Source organism: Sus scrofa, chromosome 6, assembly GCF_054392235.1.
Source record: "Sus scrofa isolate SSC_HxYL_T2T_F1_AM1 chromosome 6, Sscrofa_HxYL_maternal_Yorkshire_Landrace_v2.0, whole genome shotgun sequence".
In the NCBI taxonomy this organism is placed as follows: domain Eukaryota; kingdom Metazoa; phylum Chordata; class Mammalia; order Artiodactyla; family Suidae; genus Sus; species Sus scrofa.
The window spans coordinates 15,162,756-15,177,897 of record NC_139388.1 but is presented as its reverse complement, the minus strand read 5'-3'; the positions used below and the strand labels follow the sequence as shown (position 1 = coordinate 15,177,897).

At 52.1% G+C, this 15,142-nt stretch overlaps 1 protein-coding gene across 1 annotated transcript in view; it reads left to right on the top strand.

The window, feature by feature from the left end:
• HYDIN (HYDIN axonemal central pair apparatus protein) overlaps nucleotides 1-15,142 on the top strand; it is a 549,453-nt gene that overhangs the window by 682 nt on the left and 533,629 nt on the right. Inside the window, exons 2-3 of the mRNA XM_084959659.1 lie at nucleotides 6,078-6,320; nucleotides 11,733-12,029. The gene's annotated coding sequence lies outside the window, so the exon portion shown is untranslated. The remainder of the gene's footprint in view (nucleotides 1-6,077; nucleotides 6,321-11,732; nucleotides 12,030-15,142) is intronic.

Genomic DNA, 15,142 nt, shown 5'->3' with positions numbered 1-15,142 from the left:
CCTCTCGTGCTGCTTTGATTTCCTAGGGCACTTAGTGACTGTAGAGCAACTTGGTTCCAAATTGTTCTCAACTGTTCTTTATGTGTCAATCCACCCTCTCTCCTTGACTGGGCGCTCTGTGACCCAGAGACAAGAGGGCCCCTCCTGGGAACACCGCATTCCGAAGGATGGTCAAGGGAGGCTCTAGACCGCACTCCAGGCCACTCTCTGCTTCCATCTCCTGGCCAGACTCGGTCCTGGAGGGGCCAGTGCGGTGAGCAGAGAGCCGTGGTGGAGCCTGGGCTTAGCTTCTGTTTTCTCTCAGCTACTACCCAGCCTTGACCTTGTGGCTTCCCCTCTTGGTCATCCTGGGGTGGTACAAATTCTGCCCCAAGAACTGGAGGAAGAAACTGGCCCTGGGATAGACAGCTCCCCAAGTGGGACAGGTTCTCAGGGGCGTGAGTGTTGGCAGTGGAGCTTCCTCCAACGCTCCCACCTTGAGAAGCCATAGGTAGATGGACATGGTTTGTTCTAAAAATCTCTAAACACTTTTCAAGTTGTCCTGGCACCCAGTCTTTTTTTTTTTAATTTTTTTGGAATGTAGTTGACTGTACAGTGTTGTGTTAGTTTCAAGGGTACAGCAAAGTGAATCAGTTAAACATACACATAAATCCATTCTTTTCCCATAAAGGTTATTTACAGAGTATTGCGTATATTTCCCTGTGCTATACAGTACGTCCTTGTTACTTATCTGTTTTTTATGTAGAGTAGTGTGCATATGTTAATACCACTCTCTTAATTGATCCCTCCACAAAATATTTCCTCTTTGGTTTGGTTTTGAAATCTTTGAGTCTATTTCTGTTTTTTTTTTTTTTTTTTTTTGGTCTTTTTGCCATTTCTTGGGCCGCTCCCACGGCATATGGAGGTTCCCAGGCTAGGGGTCGAATTGGAGCTGTAGCCACTGGCCTACGCCAGAGCCACAGCAACGCAGGATCCTCGTCGCGTCTGCAACCTGCACCACAGCTCACAGCAACCCTGGATCCTTAACACACTGAGCAAGGCCAGGGATCGAACCCTCAACCTCATGGTTCGTAGTCGGATTTGTTTCTGCTGCATCATGACGGGAACTCCGGCAGTTCTATAGTTTCTGAGGAACTTTTATACTGTTCTCTGTAGTGATTGTACCAATTTACATTGTACCAGCATTGTAGGATGGTTTCCTTTTCTCTGCACCTTCTCCAACATTTATTGTTTGTAGGCTTTTGGTGATGGCCATTCTGAAAGTGTAAGGTGGTACCTCATAGTGGTTTTGATTTGTATTTCTAAAAATTAGTGATGTTGAACTTCTTTTCATGTGCTTTTGGCCATCTGTCTGTCTTTGGAGATGTGTCTATTTAGATCTTCTGCCATTTTTTGATTAGGTTGTTTGCTTTTTTGATATAAAGCTATTTGAGTTGTTTGTGTATTTTGGTGATTAATCCCTTGTCCGTTGCTTCCTTTGCAAAGATTTTCTCCCATTCTGTAGGTTGTCCTTCGTATTTTTTTTTTTTTTTTTTTAGTCTTTTCTAGGGCTGCTCCCGCGGCATATGGAGGTTCCCAGCCTAGGGGTCTAATCGGAGTTGTTGCTGCAGACCTACGCCAGAGCCACAGCAACGTGGGATCCAGCTGCGTCTGCGAACTACACCACAGCTCGCAGCAACGCCAGATCCTTAACTCACTGAGCAAGGCCAGGGATCGAACCTGCAACCTCATGGTTCCTAGTCGGATTCGTTACCACTGCACCACGACAGGAACTCCCCCCCCCCCCCTTTTTTAATGGTATCTTTTGCTGTGCAAAAGCATTTCAGTTTAATTAGGTCCCGTTGTTTATTTTGTTTTTATCTTCATTACTCTAGAAGGTGGATCCAAAAAGATACTGCTCTAGTTTATCTCAGAGAGTGTTCTGTGTTTTCCTCTAGGAGTTTTATGGTATCCAGCCTTTCATCTATGTCTTTAATCCATTTTGAATTTATATTTTGTCCCTGCCCCCAGTCTTGAGTGGCTCCTCACTGGCTTTGGGGAGATATTTCTCAGGTCCCAGCACTGATAAGGCCAACCCTTAGCCTCTCGGCTGGATGAGTCAGACCAGACCCACCCAGAGCCTTCCTGCCTCACGGCCTCTGCTCTGTCCTTCTTCCCTTAGCCTCGCATCCTAACCCGATGTCCGTCACCCACTGAGTGCCTCCGTCCTGGGCTCCTCTTGCACAGAGGCCCACAGCTAGCAGAGAGTTTCTCTTACCATCACTTCCTCACACTGTATCTTCCCTGAGCTGATTTCTTTTTCTTTGGGGCAGAGGTTGGTTTGGAATTTTCTGGATCCTCTGCAGCAGGTACACAAGAACTAGTTTAAGCTTGTTACTTGATTACCTTAGAGATTTCTCTGTAGACAGGCCTACAAAGGACCTGAGGGTTCAGGCTTGGGGTTGGGTGACTAGGCCAAGGTCACAGGGGGAGGAGTGAGAAGTGGCAGGTGCACCGGGCAAGGTCATGTAACTGAGCAGGGCCCTGTGGGGCGCCTGGGCCTTTCTGTGTCCTCCTTTTCTTATTTTTAGGGACTACACTTCAGCCTCCATGACCTTCCCTGAGTTCCAAAGGGCAGCTGCTAATCAGGGAAGGGAGGGGAAGACCGGGAAGGAGCTTCCAGAAACAATAGCGCAGCCTTGGGCCAGGGTCCTGGTTCCTTCTTAAGGAATATGCATAACAATATCTTTGAGCCTTTCTGTGGAACTAAAACCCCCAATCAATGGAAGAACTACTTGATGAGGCATTCTTCATTCTGGGAAGAAGGAGGCCCACCAGAACCAGTCCTGGGGGCCACCAAACACCAGCTTTGAAAGTCGGTGTGGGAGTTTCCCTTGTGTTGCAGCAGAAACAGGAAGTTGCGGGTTCCATCCCTGACCTCGCTCAGTGGGTTAAGGATCCTCAGTGGGTTAAGGATCCGGCACTGCCGTGAGCTGTGGTGCAGGTCGCAGATGCGGCTTGGATCCTGCGTTGCTGTGGCTATGGTGTAGGCCAGCAGCTACAGCTCTGATTGGACCCCTAGCCTGGGAACCTCCATATGCCACAGGAGTGGCCCTAGAAAAGGCAAAAAGACCAAAAAAAAAAAAAAAAAAAAGCATGATAGAACTAGAAAGTCATCATTTGACACACAGCACAGTAACGGTTGTGACAGGCAAGAAGTGTCAGTGGGGGCAAAGTCAGTGGAGAAAGGTGGCAGATATCACCTTTTTCCAAGTCATCAAAGTTAAAATCAGCAGTCATGTTACCCAAAAACTGGGTTCACCTCTTAGTGGGTGTCCAGCCAATAGTCACAACCAAGCCAAAGATGGAGAAAGAAGGGCTTGTTATTACCTGCAGGAAGTAGGAACGCCAGGGATCTTACCTAAAGCAGTGTCTCCTTGAACATCAGAATTGGGGAAGGTTTAAGCTAAGAGTACCTTCGGATTCATGAAGGGCTTGAGCAGAGAAATCAGCATAGAATTGGCGCCAGAGTTGACAGAGTCCAGGCTTTAGCTGATTGAAGTCTGGAGGGTCGGTGTTGTCATTCCATCCCTGGCCTGGTGGGGCCGTAGTTCTTGCAGGACTCAGAGGTGTATGATTATGACTGTGACTTGCAGAGGATCCAGGACTCAGCTTTATCACTGCGCTACTGTGTGACAGCCTTTTTTCTTCCCTAAGATCCTTGATTCCTGAGACCTGTTCAAGGACAGGCATGGTGGCCAGGCTTAGATTACAGAATGGCTTAGGCCAGAATGGGGTCTCTAATATCAAGGAAGCCATTCCTGGAGGTCCCGTCATGGCCATGGTAACATGGAGTGGTAACAAATCTGACTGGTATCCGTGAGGATGCAGGTTTGGTCCCTGGCCTTGCTCAGTGGGTTAAGGATCCGGCATTGCCGTGAGCTGTGGTGTAGGTCGCAGACGTGGCTCAGATCTGACATTGTTGTGGTTGTGGTATAGGTTGGCAGCTGTAGCTCCGATTTGACCCCTAGACTGGGAACCTCCATATGCTGCGGGTGTGGCCCTAAAAAAAAGCCAAAAAAACAAAAAAAAGAAAGAAAGCCATTTCTTATTTTCTTTCTCCAGGAAGAATCCCTCACTTCCCTGCTTATGGTAGTGATACATTTTGATATGATGTACCAAGGACATAGTATTATTCCTGTTATTCTGGATTTATTCACAAGTAGTAGATAAACCCATTTGGGGACATTCTACAGAATTACTGTCCAGTGTTCTTCCAAAGTGTCAAGGTTGTGTGAAAGGCAGAGACCATGGCCTGCTCCAGATTGGGGCAGTCTAAGGGGACACGAGTGTCCTATCAGATCCTGAGTTGGTGCCTGGAACAGGGAGAGGACATCAGGGGGCAACTGGCTAAACTTGAATGAGTTCCTGGATCGATGGTAATTTCTGGATTTTGATCACTGTGTTGTAGGTTTGTAAGTGTTAACGTCTGGGGAAGCTGGGTGAAAGGTATATTGGAATTTTTATTTCCAAACTGTTTTATGAGCCTGAAAATTACTTTGAAAGGAAAAGTTAAAAGTTTAAAACAAAGCAATGAAAGTAGAAGCCCTCAGGCCTTCCTTCAGAGATTCCAATTCAGTAAGTTTCAGAAGTGGGCTTGGGGAGGGTCCTTTTAACCAACTTCCTAGGTGTTTTCAGTTGTTCAGGTGTAAATTCTCAGGGATTGGGGACCGTTAATGTCTCTCCTTCACCAGTTCAAGAAGTGTTTGAATGGACAGTACACATCAGTGGGTGAAAACAGAAAAACCAAATCAATCGCTAAAAACACAGCAAGTGTGCCGGCTAGGGGGCCAAGTGACCTGGGCTGTGGATGTGGGCAGTTTTATAAGTTTCTACGTCAAAAAAAAAAAAGAACAAAAAAACCCCAGATGCTCCCTATGAATCATACACCTTCTGCTTTAACTAAATCCCCAAGTTATTTTACTCAAAATGTATTTATTATGGAGTTCCCCTTTGTGGCACAGTGGAAATGAATCTGACTAGGAACCAGGAGGTTGCAGGTTCGATCCCTGGTTTCACTCAGAGGGTTAAGGATCCAGCGTTGCCATGAGCTGTGGTGTGGCTCGGATCTGGCGTGGCTGTGGCTGTGGCTGGAAGCTGTAGCTCCAATTAGATCCCTAGCCTGGGAACCTCCGTATGCCACTGGCGCAGCCCTAAAAATATATGTGTGTGTGTGTGTGTGTGTGTGTGTGTGTTCATTACTGTTTTTAGTGTGTTCCTGTGATCAGTGTCTTGGGGACAAAAAATTAAGTCCCTGCCCCCGAGGAGTTTATGGTTCCCTGGGTAAGACACTCACTGAGAATTAACTCTAACAGGGGCCAGAGTGTGGCCAAGACTGCTGGGAGCTTGGAGTTGCCCCCAGCCTGCAGGAGGTGGGGGACAGTTGGTCTGTTGGAATGTGGGGGAAGGGACCAATCCACGTGGCAGTTGGGAGGCAGTTCTGAGCAGAGGACCATGGAGGGGATGAGACAGCACTGCAGAGGGTGGTCCAGGGGGGAGGTATAAGATCTCAGAGGCCCTGGTGTGAAGTAGGGGAGCTGGGAAGGGACACGGCTTTGGGAGGTAGGTGAGTCCTGCATTGACTGTGCTTGGCTCTGAGAGGCACCTGAGGTCAGCTCCCTGCCCTCTAGGGCCCCATGTGGGGGGCAAAGGCCAGCATGGCCACGCTTCTGGATGGAAGAACTTAGTGGGTATAAGGCATGAGCTGCCAGGCTCAGGCCAGAGGAAGGGTGGGGCTGGTTGGGTGTCAGAGGACACCGAGACTTCCCCATTGGATTTGTATCTCGTTGGCCTTAGGGAATGTGGGTCAGTCAGTCAAAGGAGAAGATGAAGGGTAAAAGCAGCAGTTGAGGCCTGCCCCAGCAACTGTCAGAGGAGGAGTCAGGGAGGCAGAATATGTAGCGGGGTGGGGTGGGGGGGTCGTGGAGGAGCCATTGCAGGGTCCCGGGCCATCCCACATGGAGGCCATAAGATAGTGTGGTTGGGAGAGGGGTGCTTGAGCCAATGACCCAGTTCAAACCCTTTCTGTGTGCACGCAGGAACCATCTCCCCTTCAAGTCAGAGGACGAATAGAACCCGCCTCAGAGCTTGCCTGCAGGTTCAATGAGCTCAGCCTTTCATATGGGTCCAGTGCTCAGACCCCTGCATTAATTAGGGAGGAGAAGAGATTGAAGGAGCGACTTGAAGGGCTGCCCAGCAAAACGGTGCCGGCTGCGGCCCTGGGAGAGCAGGTGTTACGTAGAACGGAGTCCTCGTGACGCGGAGCGCCAGCTGGATGCCAGGTATGGAACCTGCGTCATCACTGTACCCTCGTCAGGGAGTTTCTGTTACCACCCCCACTTTCTGATGCAACAAGTTCAAGGTCACAAGAGCGTGACCTGCATTTTCTGTTCTGATTTAGACCTTGAGTATTAAATGGCCCTTGCCTTGAAGGCTGGCTTCCCATGGATATGGGCAGCTGGAGGAGACCTCCAGCTGTGCCCTTGTTGAGTTCCCCTCCTCCCTTGCACCATGTCCCACACACCCCAGAAGGTCTTGGCAGTGCTGAGTCTCCCTTCCCTGGCTCCAGCACCTTCCATGGCTCCCTGTGGCCTCCAGCCCAGGGACTGAATCAGATCTCTCCAGCAGTCCTCTGTCTGCTTTCAGGGCCTTGTCTCTGTTCTCCCAACCCAGCTTTGTCTCACTGCTGCCCTTTACCTGGTGCCCTGGTCACGCCGATTGGCTTCTTGCCCTGTTAATACCCTCCATTCATCTCCATCTTCAGGCCTGAAACGCTGCCCCTCCCTCTACCAGCCTCTGAAATCTCACCCACCCCTTCTCATGAGCCCAGCCCTCCCTGACTCCAGATCTGTCCACACTGATCTTTCTCCCTTCTCTGTTTTCCTAGATTTAGAGGTGGTCCCACAGCATGATTCAAGGTGAGAGGTTATATTTGGCTGATACCTTGTGTGTCTCTTTTGAGCTATAAATGAGGATGGAATCTCCTCGAGCTAGGGATGGTACCTTAGCCATCTCTGCGGTGCCCACAGGCCAAGTGCTGAGAGCTACGGGGAAAGTTCCAAAGCCCTGCCAAACTGTTGCCACCATTTATGGCCGTCTGGTGCCCAGGCCCAGCTCTGGGTTGGAGGATCAGGGTGCTGCTCTGGGAGAAAGAGTCCTGGTCTGGGAGTCAAGGTCTGGAGGTTTGTGCCATCCCACCCAGCATATGGCCAATGACCTTGAGCAAATGGACTCTTCCCTCTGGCTTCAGTCTCTACATCTATAAACTGTAGATTTGGCGTTGGGCTAGGATCTCCCCAAGGGCCCTTCTGCTTCCTGGGACCAGAATTCCTCAAATTTTTTTTTTTTTTTTTTTTGCTTTTTAGGGCTGCACCCACAGCATATGGAGGTAGATTCCCAGGTTAGGGGTTGAGTCGGAGCTGTAGCTGCCGGCCTACACCACAGCCACAGCCACACCAGATCCGAGCTGCGTCTGCGACCTACACCACAGGTCATGGCAATGCCAGATCCTTAAACCACTGAGGGAGGCTAGGGATCGAACCTGTGTCTTCATGGATGCTAGTCAGATTCGTTAACCCCTGAGCCACAACAGGAACTCCATTCCTCAAACTTTTATATGCACACAAATCCCCTGGAGATCTGGTTAAAAATGCAGATTCTAATTCAGTAGGTTTGGGCTGGGTCCTGAGATTTTACAGTTCTAATAGGCTTCTGGCTCATGTTGATTCTGGTGGTCTGAGAACCACACTTGGAGTTATGAAGGTCTAGCCCGGTGGTTCTCAACTCTGGCTGAAAAGTAGAATGGTCTGAGAGGTGTCTGCTTCCCACTTCTTTCCCATTAAAAAAAAAAAGTAAAATTCTTCTGGGGAAACCAAAAAGTATGACGCTAGTGTTATACCCCAGGCCAAGATTAAGTCAGAATTCCTTGGGGGCAGGAACCTGGTGTCCTTGTTTAAAGCTCCCCAAGTGGGAATCCACTGTGCAGCCAAGGCTGGGAACCACTGCTTTACCTTGTGGGCAGAGAATTTAAGGAAGTAGCGCGTTTCAGGGAAAGCTGTTGTTGTCTTCTGCTGCCCCCTGGTGGCCCTCTTGTTTCTGCACAGATTTCTGGCTGACGCTGATTGCCCAGTTGAGATGGGAATCCCAGAACCTAAGAGAAAGTACGGCTGCCGCCCAAGGGGCATGGGCTTCCTCACGCCTCCAGGACCCACTGTGCCATGAGTGAAGCGAATCCCTTAAACAAGGGCCTCACTCTCAGAATCCTGGGGGCCGCCTGAATGGGTTGGGAAACTCCGGTTGGGCTGGAAAGCAGGGAGGCCTGAGGGAGCAGCCCAGACAGCTGGGCCTGGATGCCAGCTGGCATCAGTGCCTGGTAGAGCTGGGTGTGCACGCGGAGCGGACGTGATTCCAGGACCTCAACGAGTCTGTGTTTTTGTTTCCACCGATGTCTAATGCAAAAGCCCAGAGTGCGAACCACCGGCAAAGTAAAACTACTATCTCTTGTTGACTGAAGGGCTGAGGGGGCCGACAGAAGGCCTGGGAGGCTGAGAAGAAAGGGGTTTTCCTTAGTAGTTGAGTGGCAGGTGCAGGGTAAAGACCCAGCTGTCTGGGGTCCACCTCCTCGGGCCCCATCCAGCTCACCTTTCCTCGGAGCCCCATCAGGACCAAACCCTCTGGCGAGGTTCCTTGGGGCCTGGGGTCAGCTGGGCACTGCTTGCTCACCCCCGGGGCAGGAGGGGTTCTGCCCAGCAAGCCTTGAGGGCAGGGAAGGCTGTGCCCCTGAGGGTGGGGGTGGGGACTTGGGGCAGGAGCCTTGGTGCCAGCGCTGCCCGTCTTGTCCCCGCAGGGGACAGGTTGATCACAGCCACTGCAGAATCTGGGGCACCCTTTGTCCTGGGGATCTTTTAAATACACTTTGAGGGAGTGGTCTTTAAATTTTTTATTTTTAAAAGTTATACTTGTTTTTTTTCTTTTTGGTTTCCTTTGCTGTGCAAAAGCTTGTCAGTTTGATTAGGTCCCATTGGTTTATTTTAAAATTTGAGTGGCTCCCAGTTGCTTAGTGGGAACTCTCCCTCCTTGCGCTGACCCGCGGGCTCATCCCGTGCCTTCCTGCTCCCAGTCTTTGCTCTTGACTCCCGTCTGCATCCCACACATACAGAACCCACCGCCACTGCCCTTGGGCTTCACGCCCTCTCTTCCCCATCTCCTCCTGCCTTTATGGCCTGCGGAGAACCAGCTCCTTCCCTCTGAGCTTGCAGAGACACTGCTTGCAGCGTGACCCTTTTGTACCTGTTCTCCTTCCCTGGGATGCTTCTTTTTTGTAGGGACAAAGTAGGCTTTGCTGAATCCCCTACATGAGAAAGATTTCCAGGTACTGGATTCTCAAGTGTCCAGATTGTGGACAGGCTTGTGCAGGATTCTGGAAACCCGATGTTTGTTGGCCAGGTCAAGCTGTGATGGCTGAGAGAGAGACAGAGAGAGAGACAGAGACAGAGACAGAGAGAGAAAGAGAGAGAGAGTGTGTCATGGGAATCTCTCAAGATAATGGACCTGGCCAGAGAGGGGAGGTGAAGCCAGGAGAGGAGGGTGGGGGCTGGAGGTGGACCCTTAACTCACTGTGACCCATGATGAATTCAGGGATGGAGGGAGAGGAAGCAGCTGGGATGAGGACAAGTGAGGAGGGCATTGTACGGCTATTCCATTCCCCACAAATGCCTTCTCCTTTCTCCACATTCTACCTCTTTCCTCCTCAAAGCTTAGCTCAGACACGTGGTCTCCACTGATCCCCGCTGATCCATTTCCTCGGTACTCGGTCTACTTGCTACTCCTCCAGCCTGCTGCACTCCATCAGATCTTTGTCTCACGGTGTTTCCTTGGTTGTCTGCCTCACTCAAGAAATTCCACAGGGAGTTCCCTTCGTGGCTCAGCGGTTAACTAACCCGACTAGCATCATCCATGAGGACACAGGTTCAATCCCTGGCCTCACTCAGTGGGTTAAGGATCCGGCATTGCTGTGAGCTTCGGATCCCAGCTGGCAGCTGCAGCACACATTCGACCCCTAGCCCGGGAAACCTCCATATGCCACTAGTGCAGCCCTAAAAAGCAAAAAAAAAAAAAAAAGACTGCAGTGATCTTTGGAGTTCCCTTCGTGGCACATCGGAAACAAATCCGACTAGGAACCATGAGGTTTCGGGTTTGATCCCGGACCTTGCTCAGTGGGTTAAGGAAGGATCCGGCGTTGCCTGAGCTTTGGGGTAGGTCGCAGACACGGCTCGGATCCCGCGTTGCTGTGGCTCTGGCGTGGGCCGGCGGCTACAGTTCCAATTAGACCCCTAGCCTGGGAACCTCCATATGCCACAGGTGTGGCCCTAAAAAGACAAAAAAAAAAAAAAATCCACAGGGGCTGGAACAGAGTCTTGTCATCTCCAGTCCCCAAAGTACAGGACCCAGCGGCTGGCCTGCAGGAAGCCATCAATGGGTGATGCTGGGTGGAGGCGTTCAGGGAGGCAGTGAGAGAAAAAAAGTGTCTTGTATGTGGCAGGCATGAATTTTCCATCAGCAGGGATCCTGGGGATCCCCTGAGGAGTGATCTAGACTGAAAGGAAGATCTCCCCAGGAGGACTGTGCCCTGAATGCATCCCTCAGCTTTGCTGGGTGGGGACCACAAGAAATCTGAAAGGTAGACCTAAGATTTGGGTTACTTAGCAGTTAGCCAGCAGGGGGCGCTCTGGCGCCACCTAGATTCCTACCTCTGGTTCCTTAATTCTCTCTCTTGACCAGAAATGGGGATGTGAGTGGCAGGCAGGATGCCCACCAGTAGAGCTGTGGCGTTTTAGGTCCTCAGGGCATGGCTGCCTGCAGCTGGCTGGCTCCTCTCCAGGCTGAGTACAGGGGGGAAGGAGGACCCCCATCCTCATAGCCTCCTCTTTCCAGGAGGAGGAGAAAGGAGGTTCTGATGATGCCATAAGCTCATGATCCAGGGCCAAGAGTGCAGGTCTAGTCCCTGCCTCGCCACTGACTTTGTGATCTTGACACATTAATTTCCCCTCTCTGGGCCTTCTCCTTCATCCAGTGGCAGGTTCATCCCTTCCGGGCTGTTCTAGGATGTAGAGCATCCCCCCGAATCATTCAGGGGCCTGGTGGTGCTCGAATATTGCCCTTAGGAGAGTAGAGTCACGGAAGTCAACCTTCCCCAGCTGTGGGGACCCGCCTAAGCTGGCATTTCCATCCCCTTCCCGAAAGCCACCTTTGCACCATGGCAGGGATCAGATATGCAGTCAAGAAAAGGAGCTGGGGTCCCTGAAAAGATGAGCCCACTTAGGCTCCAGACGTGGGCAGTATGATGCCTTTTCTGCAAGTTGTCAGAACCCCCGGGCACGATGGCATGTTGGTTTGGCTACACAAGTGTCGTATAGCAGTAAGAAGTGTGCAGAGAAGGGGCGCTCTGTTGACTCAGACAGTGCTTGTGCTAGAGATTGGCTGGGGGGTGGGGGTGGGGCCTGGCTTTAGAATAATGTTTACTCTGTTAAAAAGCTGTTCCAGTGCACCCACAGCAAAGGGGTAACGTTGGTTAAATCTGGTCTGGTCGTATTCTGAAAGAGAAATTTTAGATTTGAGTACATATGTATTTGCAAAGTATGAGAAAGCAGTGTGCCTGTGAACACAGTTTGAATGCTGTTTCTTGATTGTCACAGGCCTCCAGGATGGAAAGGTGCCCAGCTGGGTGGTTTGCAGCAGGAACCTGATGATCAGACTGAAGTGTGACGCCCAGGACATGAGGACTCTGGCCGAGCCTGGGGCATGAATGTCCAAGCCTGGCACCAGTCCCAGCCGGAGGAGGAGAGTGAGATTGGTTCCTGTAAGCTGCCTGGTCCACTAGCACCTTCTTGCTGTGAAACAAAAGGAGAGACAGGCTGAGGGAACCCAGGCGAGGTTTAAAGGAGGAAAAATAAGGACACCTCAGGGACTCGCCATTACTCATTGATTTGCAGGTACTGGCTGGCTGCCTCGGAGGAGCACCGAGGGCCCGGTGGATGCTGTGAGCCGGCAGGGTGAGGGGGTGGGGGCCTGTAAATGCACAGGTGATGGGCTTTGGAGCTGACTCTTGCTGGGAACCAGTAGTTCCTACAGGTGCTGCTCGTCACGGTCACTGGTGAGCCTGGCTGCAGATGGAAGGGAGCCAGGCGCCAGAGCAACACCTGCAGAGACCTGCGCGGTGGGAGAGTAGGGGCGGGGTCCCGTCCTCGCAGACCTGGCAGCCCCACGCCAGGTATCCACGTTCATGACCCCGCGCCTGCCCCCGAGAGCCACCCTCCTGGGTGAGGGCGATGTGAGAGGGCTGGCAGGGCACCTTTGATGACTTCGCCTCCCAGCCAGGGGAGGGTAGCCGCCGAAGAGGTGCAAGCTGAGAGCTGGAATGCCAGACTGGGGTCCAACGCTCCCCACTGGCTGGGCCCCCATTGGGTGGTTCCACAGTGGTCTCAGAACCAGGAGGGCCCAGCCGCACCTATGGCACGGCCATTCACTGGTGTCACCTTGTAAGAGTTACCTAAACCTCTCTGTGCCCTCGTCTCTTCCTCTGTCATGTGGTGATCCTGCGTCCCAATCCAACTGGATGGCCGTGAGCCTTAAATGAGGTAATAAGTGCTGAAGGATCTTTGGAGCAGGATTTCTTTTATTTTGAAGCATTTTTTAAACATTGGGAATACTCTCTAAAAAGAGTACCTGACCTCAGTATCCTTGAGTGCCTTGCAAAGTTGCAGGGCGGGTGAGGGAGGGTTGGGGGTTGGGTGTGTTTTATGATTGGGCATCAGGTACGGGTGACCCTGCAAAATTGCAGAGCGTTGGGTCTTCGCATGTGTGTTTAAATACCACCCCCCACCCTTTAGGGACCAGGTCTCCAGGCTAAGATGCTCAGAGGGATCTTGACTCACGAGTGGATGCCAGGGGGGTTTCACGTGCCTTTAGGACGGGAGTTTCTCAGCCCGGGCAATGCTGACACCTGGGGCTGGATCCCTGTTTGTGCCGGGGGTGGCTGTCCTGTGCATTGCAGGATGATTAGCAGCATCCCTAGCTCTCCTCTTGCAAAGCCAGGAGCATCCCCTCCCAGTTTGTGACAGTCAGAAATGTCTCCAGACGTTGCCACGTGTCCTTGGGGAGAGGAGATGGGGACAAAACTGCCTCTGGTTGAGAACTACTGCTTTGCAGCATTCCCTGTGGAGGGAGCCCCAGAAGGCGGCTATGAGGTGCTGTGCTGAGCTTAGCAGGAGAGCTCTCCTGCCCCCTCAGTGGTTTCTTCCTGCTTCTTCTGTGCACCGTCTGGAGGGTCCGATGAAGTCGTGGCAGAAGCTTTTTCAAAGTTGACGGACATGGACTTTCCCAACCCCAGCCCTTTCTGATCGGAGGTGCTGGTTCCCAAACCTGGTTGGGCAGCTGGATGGGCTGGAACTCGGTTTTTATGGTAATTCTTTTCACTCAAACCCAAAGGTTTTTAGAGCATTACACACCATACTCTAAATCACTCAGGCCTTTACTACAGATGAAAGCCTGAGCTGCCACTAAGCGGTTCATTCTTGGGGAACAAGGTCTCGAGGTAACCTTCTTGCATGGTGAACACCATCCCCTTCTTAGGGGTAGGTGCTTGTTCAGGGGAGAAACCAGAGAAGGGTTTAAGGAGAAGGCCAAGCAGGAAGGAGGAGAAGTGGCAGTGCTGGCGGCCCCCACTAGGTAGGAGAGCTGTGAAAGCACCGTGCTTGGGGTGCCTCGTGCTGGCGCAGCCTAGATGCCGTGAGGGTCTTTGGCCTTTTTCCTCTTTTTTTTTTTTTTAATCGATGGCTCCCCCTCCAGAGCCGAGTCAGGGGTGCCTCTCCTTTTCTTGCTTGATTCCCTGTACACCTGCTCTGACATCGCCCCAGGAATTCCAGACGATTCCAGGATGTGTTGCTGCTCAGATGTGAGGAATGTCCCTCCAAGTCTTGGAAGCTTTTTCTCTTAATGTTCACCTGGCCTGCTTTGGGCAGTTCTTTTGCTGTGGGTCTGCCAGCCTGCGAGTCCCAGGGGTCGGGGCCGTGGTGCCTGGTACAGGCAGCAGAAGTGAGCTTTGGAAATGCTGTGTGGGTGCAACAGGGACCACCTCTGGGGAGGAACCCAAGTGCCGGTTTGGCCTTGAGTGGCTCCTGCGCTCTGTAAGATTTGGGGATCTTGACGAGGACCCCCAGGCATAAGGATCAGTGTGAAGTTGGACTCTGGGAGGTGTGCGTCAGTAGCGCTGAGTGTTGGCCATTTGAGTCCCTCTTCCCAGCGTGTGGGCCTGGAGGTCATTGGCACAGCTGGCTCTGTGAGCCTGGTGACTCGATTCCAACGAGCACCTGGTGACACCTGGCTGTGCCAGGACAAGTGCAACATATGACATGGAGGCATCAGGATTAGTAAGGTGTGTGCAGCGTGGCTGGTGCCTTAAAAGCCCGGAGGAGGCTCTCTGCAGAGGGAATATGCCTGATGTCACGGGGTCTCTAAATGATGCTACTAGGCTGTTGAGGGCTGCGTGACGCAGACCGAGTCGATGTTGCAGATGACCACCCATGTGTGGGTTCAGGGGTTCTGGCTCCCCATGTAAGTGTGGTAGCTACAGAGCAGGGCTCTCGGGCTTGGGGTTGATTGCGCGTGGCACCTCCTCAAGCAGGTCACACTGCACCAAGGATTGTGGTGTGAATTCTCATAAGCATTTGCTGTGGAGGCAGCGGAGCTGACGCTGGAGCAGGTCCCGTCTCCACAGGTCGGGGGCGGGGGTGCAGGGGGCGCTCAGTCTTAGAATTCTCCCTTGGAAGAGCCAGGGAGCATTGCTGAGGAGGAGCAGGATGGGGTTGGCCCTGGGTTGGCTGTGCTTGTAGGAATCGAGCTGGTTCCTCTTTGACTCTATGATGCAGTGGCTCGTCTACACTAATGTGCAAAAGTGAAGGGTTTCAGCAAAGCGCAGCTGTGCGATCAGAACAGGGAAGCCCAGGACAAGGTGGAGGGGTGTCCTCCGCAGGCCTGGACCCGAGTCCAGGCCGACCTCTCCCGGGGGGCTGTGAGGAGGACCTCGTAGGCTGGCTCGGTGGTGGTG